The sequence below is a fragment of the Otolemur garnettii genome, unplaced genomic scaffold (genome assembly GCF_000181295.1).
Source record: "Otolemur garnettii isolate 467f Iridium unplaced genomic scaffold, OtoGar3 scaffold00034, whole genome shotgun sequence".
Lineage (NCBI taxonomy): Eukaryota > Metazoa > Chordata > Mammalia > Primates > Galagidae > Otolemur > Otolemur garnettii.
This window is the reverse complement of record NW_003852429.1, coordinates 9,705,788-9,711,914: the sequence shown is the minus strand read 5'-3', so window position 1 is coordinate 9,711,914 and position 6,127 is coordinate 9,705,788. Positions and strand designations below refer to the sequence as shown.

Sequence of the window (6,127 nt, the reverse complement as noted above, 5' to 3'; positions counted from 1 at the left end):
GATTCTCCAATGGTGTTAGCAAGCATTATGCAGCAAAAGATGTCAAGTTTCATTTTTTCCTTTGTATCTTCATAAACTCCAACTATTTATGTCAGTAAGCAGGTTCTGGAGTCCATTCTGGAGCTTGATACAGACTCTCAGCGATGGGCCACAAACTCCATAAACCGACTATGGCACTGCCTATAATTAATCAGTCCGATGACCCTGAATTCTTATGAAAAGCTTATATCATTTAGAAAATATTTTGTTTTAGTTATAGGAAAAACACATAATGTAAGTTTTACTATCTGAACCATTTTTAAGTATACAGTTCAGTAGTAGTAAGTTTATTCATATTTTTGTGCAGCCAATCTCCAGAACTTTTTCAACTTACAAAACTGAAACTCTGTATTCATTAAACCACTTCCTATTCTCTCCCTCCCCCAGCCTCTGGTACCTACTACTCTCCTTTCTGTCCGTATGAATTTGACTACCTCATGTAAGTGGGATCATTTAGTATTTGTCTTTTTGAGACTGGCTTATTTTGCTTAGGTTAATTTTCTCAAGGTTCACCCTTATTGTAGGTGTGTGTCAGAATTTCCTTCGTTTTTTAGGCTGAATAATATTCCGTTGTGTGGGTGTATACTCTGCGTTTTATTTATCCACTCATCTATTGATGGAGTTTGAATTTCTTCTACCTCTTGGCCACTGTGAATACTGGGGCTGGGAACATGAGCTGCTACATCATTTGTAGGGTGCTCTGTCTGCTAATGCAGAGAAGCATTTACATAATCCTCTGTGCATAAAAGTTAAGTTTCATTATAAAGAACATTAGTCAACCATACCAAATAGGGACTATATGGCTTCTTGTATGGATGAGTATGGTATATTTATATTTAATAGACACAGCTACGTGCCAGGCACTATGTGTATTGTAATATATCTGTGATATATCCTGTTACTTAGTCCTTATGGTAATTCTGTGATTACTCTTCTCTCAGAAGGGAACTAATAAAGATCACCCATGGGTCAGAATTTGTATACACATATGTTGTCTCCACACGTCAATCTTTGAGGTGGCCATTATTATCCCCATTTGTCAGGTGATGGGCTGAGAGATAAAATACCTTGAACAAGGTCATAGAGCTTAAAGAGGTTTTACCTGCCCTTGAAGTGAAGTACATCAATAAAGTCGTATGCCCTGCCTAGCCCACACTTTCTCCAACTGCGAGGAGTCACTACATATCTGTGATCAAAGGCTATAAGGACAATGTCAAAAAATGGCACTGATATATTAATTTATAATGGGAAAAACTTCTGTAATGTCTTAGGCTTAAATAATGGCCATTTTGATTTTCCTTGCAGGGACATGGCATCCATTCAGATGAGTTCATCTGACGTGTATTGCCAAAGCTTGCCTCCTGGGGGATTTTGCAAAATAAATCTCCCTACTTCCAAAAGTGCGTTTCTCACATTCGATTCCCTTGAGGTTATCCTCTGCTGCGTTATTCTTCCTGTTTTCCTTTCCTCCTGTCCTTTGATTGGCAGAGAGCTAGAACCGTTGTCATCGCTCTTTGCTCCCTTGTCCCTTTAGTGCGCAGCGTTTGGGGCTGGTGCTTTGATCTGCTCTGGCACCGTGTTTTCACACAGCTAAAGGGCTATAAACTGTCCTCATAGGGGGTCGTTTTCTTGAAGACTCAGCAAGCTCTTGGGGAGGCCCATTTTAACATTTTCTCAGATGTGGGATTTCTAGATGAACAAAGACACACTGACACATCGTCTAAGCAGCCGTCTAAGCATCTCTGAGAGGTCCTGTGCATGCAGGGTGACATTCCTTGAGCCTTCATAAGCCTCAATGTGGGCTCAGACTGCTTCCAGAGATTCATTCAGGGGTCTTCAGTAACCCCTGACACCAGGGTGTTGGCCAGAAAATATAAAAAGTAAGAACGGCAGAAAATGCTCATTGGCACTGAGCAGCCATTCTCTCCTTGGTTACTGTTTTAGCCAGAGGAATTCCTGTGCCTAAGTTATGGTGAGTGAGAGGTGAGAAATGCATGGGACTTCCAGGGAGGTTTTACAGAGGAACCTGGCTCAGTGGGAAGCAGCACCCCATCCCCCTGCTCGTCTTCCCTCCTCCCTTGGATGCCACGTTGTGGCTGGAACTCCACCAGTCATCTTCTGTCTTGAGGAGCTTGAGAATGGAAGCCACAGACTCACCATGAGACAGAAGGGCCTGGTGGGGTGGGTTCCACACCTGCTGCAGAGCCCTCCCACACCCTAATGCACGTGCCCCTGCAGTGTGGCTTTGCCACCCCCACCCCACCTAGAGGGATGGAAGCTAGTGTGGAGAACCCAAGGCTGAGTGGGGTAAATAGGCTGACCTCATGAGGGGGTCACTGTGATGCAAGATCAGAGCCCAAGCAGGGGAGATGTTGGTGGCTGAGATTGGAAATAAGTTACAATGAAAGGATTGATCAGATGAGTCACTTCACTAAACTTAATGGGGACTGGGTTCCCAGTGTCAGAGAAGAGAGTTAGGAATACAGAAATGCACAGCATAGGAATGAATCCTGTGGTACAGATTGGATTGAGTGTACTGGTGTGGTTTTCCATAAATACAGATAGATGCAGAAGTAAATGTGCATTGTGCGGTATGTAGACGTGGGCACTTATTCCCCTGAGGAAGCCGGTGGCAGAAATACCCAAACAGCAATAAGCAACCCTCACACTCAGAACTTGGCTTTCAGATCGCATTTTTGCCAAGGAGAACAAGAACTCTTTGGAGAAATCCTACAGGGCTGGTTCAGGTGATGTAGAGGATGAGCCTGGAATATCTTAAGATAGGAAATAAGGTAAGTGCTCCAAGAATGATGAGGACAGGTCCAGAGGACAGGCAAGCCTGATGGAATTAGCTCCATCTGTCCAATGAAAAGGAGCAATTTGTGTATAAAAAGAAATAATGATAGCATTAGAGAGAATAGGAAACCATTAAGTCCATACAGATAGAAATAAATGCCCAGTGGCAAGTATGGTGGTGAATGAGATACCTGCACAAAATACTTGACAGCTATAAAAGCACAAGACTAACTTCACTGTGGTGAAGCCTGGCAGTCCCCACCTTACTCAAGGGATCAGAGTGAACGCCATCACTAAGGGACAAACTGAAATCACGTGCCACCTGATAGGCAGTGAGAACATGGCATCATTTGAAAAATTCCTGCTACAGACGCATGATCTGGATCTAATCACAAGCCAATATTAGACAAAACCAAATTGAGGGACAGTCAACAAAATAAGTGTCCCCCAATCTAAAATATCATAAGAAGGACTCATGTGTTGTTAGGTAAGAGATATCCCGGTAGGAAACAGACATTAAAGTGTTCAGGGAGGAAGGGCCATCAGGTTGGCAACTAACCAATCATTTACTCGCCCACAGACATTCACTAAACTCCCACCAAACCCCAGAACCAGGGTTGAGTGTTGAACAGCCCAAGTCGCTGGTACCTGGGCCATCTCGGCAATCCAGGGAGACAGCGACCCCTGCTGCTTTGAGGAGAGTGTTCCAGGACCAATTCTGCCCCCAGGGTTTAGGGTTCAGGGGGATATCACAAGAGGTGAGGTTTGAAGTGATTTGTAGGTTGAATAGGATTTTGCCAGGCAGGATGTTGAGGAATGAAGAGTTAGGGGCCTTGAAGGCATAGTAACCTTGTGAGCACAGAGAAAACCAGATTACACCCCAGAGCAGGTGAGGCATGGCTAGATGGTAATGGCCTTTGTAAGTGGCACAAAGAAATTGGGACTGGGCCTGCTGGACTATATCTGTTGCTGAGGAACAAATCATTCTCAAATTTCATGGCTGAAAACAAATCTTATCCCATGGTCTGTATAGGTCAGGATTTGAGAGCTGCTTTGCTGAGTGATTCTGGACTGGGGTCTCTCATAGACTGCAGCCAGGGAGTTGCTGGCTGTGGTCAGTTCCTGCCTCACTCCCATGTCAGCTGGCAGGGCTGATCCTTTCCGGTTGCTGGTGGAGGCCTCCATGCCTCTCCCCATGGCGTCTCTGTAGAGGGCTTACACAGTGGCAGTGGCTTTCCTCAGAGTAGGGGATCTGAGGAAAAGAGCACAGGCAGCCCCAGGATGGCAGCCACAGTCTTTATCACCTAATCTCGGAAGCAACATCCCTCACTTCCTCTGTGTTGTGTCTGTTGGTCTGTGTTCAGGGGACAGGGATGCCAGGATGGGCTTGGTGGGGGGTTGTCTGAGAGAATCCCAGAATCCGCATGGCCTGGCACATGTCTTGGAGGGATTGACCCAGCTTTGGGGGAGTGGAAGCAAAGCCATTTTGGAGTTGGTCATCCAGGGTAGAATTAGGCAAGGAAGGAGGGGAGCCATCATTGTCAATGTAAAAAACTGGGAAAACAGCCAGGGAGGGCTGAAGGTCAAGGACCTGAGTGGGAGAAACCGGCTTCTGCAGAGAGGGTTTTGCAGGATCCCTTTGCTGTGAAGGCTACAGGGCAGGGGCCTCGTTTCAAAACTTATTTTCAGGTTGGACAATATCATGGCAGCATACCACACGTCCCTATGCTTGGATATACTGGGCCCCCCAGCCTGGCTCACTTTCCACGTTGTTGACGAGGGTCCCACAGGCAGGGCCCCAAGAGGATGTGCATCCCCTTCCTGGGCAGCAACCGCCACTCGGCCTATGTGGTTAGAATTACATCTCCAGGATTACATCTCCAGCCTGCATGTTTTCTGTGGCAACAATCCAGCGTTTCCGGCTGCCCCCAGCAACCAGAGCTATGTCTGCTGACCTGCAGGGATCATAGCGGACTCTGATAACCTTATCCTCAAAGGGTTAAGGCTTGGTCTCCTGTTCAGGCTGGAAACGCAGAAAGTCAATCATGCAATAAAGTTGCTTGTGGCCCCCACGAAACCATGCACTTGGATGTGGCCTGTGTGGTCTCAGCCCCCAGACTACTACTTCTTCCATGGTCTAATGGTGTACTTGGTATGGCTCTTCCAGGACACAAACTTAGCCTTGAGGGCCACAGAAGTAAGAACTGTGCGATAGGGGAGCAACATCAAGGCAGAGGGCAGTTGGAGAAAGGCATTGTTCATCACCTGGGTGGTGGGGAGCAGACTCGAGACAGGAGCAGCGATGGCCTGGGGCTCCAGGTTCAGGGAACCTAGAGCACGGGTTAATGCCCACAGAGCCATAGGTGTAGCTAGGTTCTGCTAGGGTCAGCAAGCCACCATTTCCTTTAGTTTAGCTAGCTAGCCAGTCTACCCCTGGGTTATAGCTTTCATGTAAAAGCTATAAATTGGTTTCATAGTAGGGCTGAGTACATTGGATACTTTTTCTTCCATTCTTGAGGTACTTTGCTAAGAAGAATATGTTCCAGCTCCATCCATGTAAACGTGAAAGAGGTAAAGTCTCCATCTTTCTTTAAGGCTGCATAATATTCCATGGTGTACATGTACCACAATTTATTAATCCATTTGTGGGTCAGTGGGCAGTTGGGCTTCTTCCATGACCTAGCAATTATGAATTGGGCTGCAGTAAACATTCTGGTACAAATATCTTTGTTATAATGTGATTTTTGGTCTGCTGGATATATACCTAGTAGAGGAATTGTAGGATCAAATGGCAGGTCTATTTTTAGATCCCTAAGTGTTCTCCAAACATCCTTCCAAAAGGAACATATTAGTTTGCATTCCCACCAGCAATGTAGAAGTGTTCCCTTTTCTCCACATCCACGCCAACATCTCTGGTTTGGGGATTTTGTGATGTGGGCTAATCTTACTAGAGTTAGATGGTATCTCAAAGTAGTTTTGATTTGCATTTCTCTGAAGATTAAAGATGATGAGCATTTTTTCATATGTCTGTAGGCCATGTGCCTGTCGTCTTCAGAGAAGTTTCTCTTCAAGTCCCTTGCCCACCTTGAGATGGGATCACTTTTTCTTAATACATTTGAATTCTCTGTAGATTCTGGTTATTAAACCTTTGTCAGAGATATAACCTGCAAATATCTTCTCCCATTCTTAGGGCTGTCTGTTTGCTTTACTTACTGTGTTCTTGGCTGTGCAGAAGCTTTTTAGTTTGATCATGTCCCAGTAATGTATTTTTGGTGTTGCTTCAATTGCCCGG

General features: G+C 45.5%; 1 pseudogene; it reads right to left on the bottom strand.

Moving 5' to 3' along the window:
- Positions 1-4,366: 4,366 nt before the first annotated feature.
- Positions 4,367-5,196, bottom strand: LOC100963617 (annotated as a pseudogene).
- Positions 5,197-6,127: the final 931 nt, after the last annotated feature.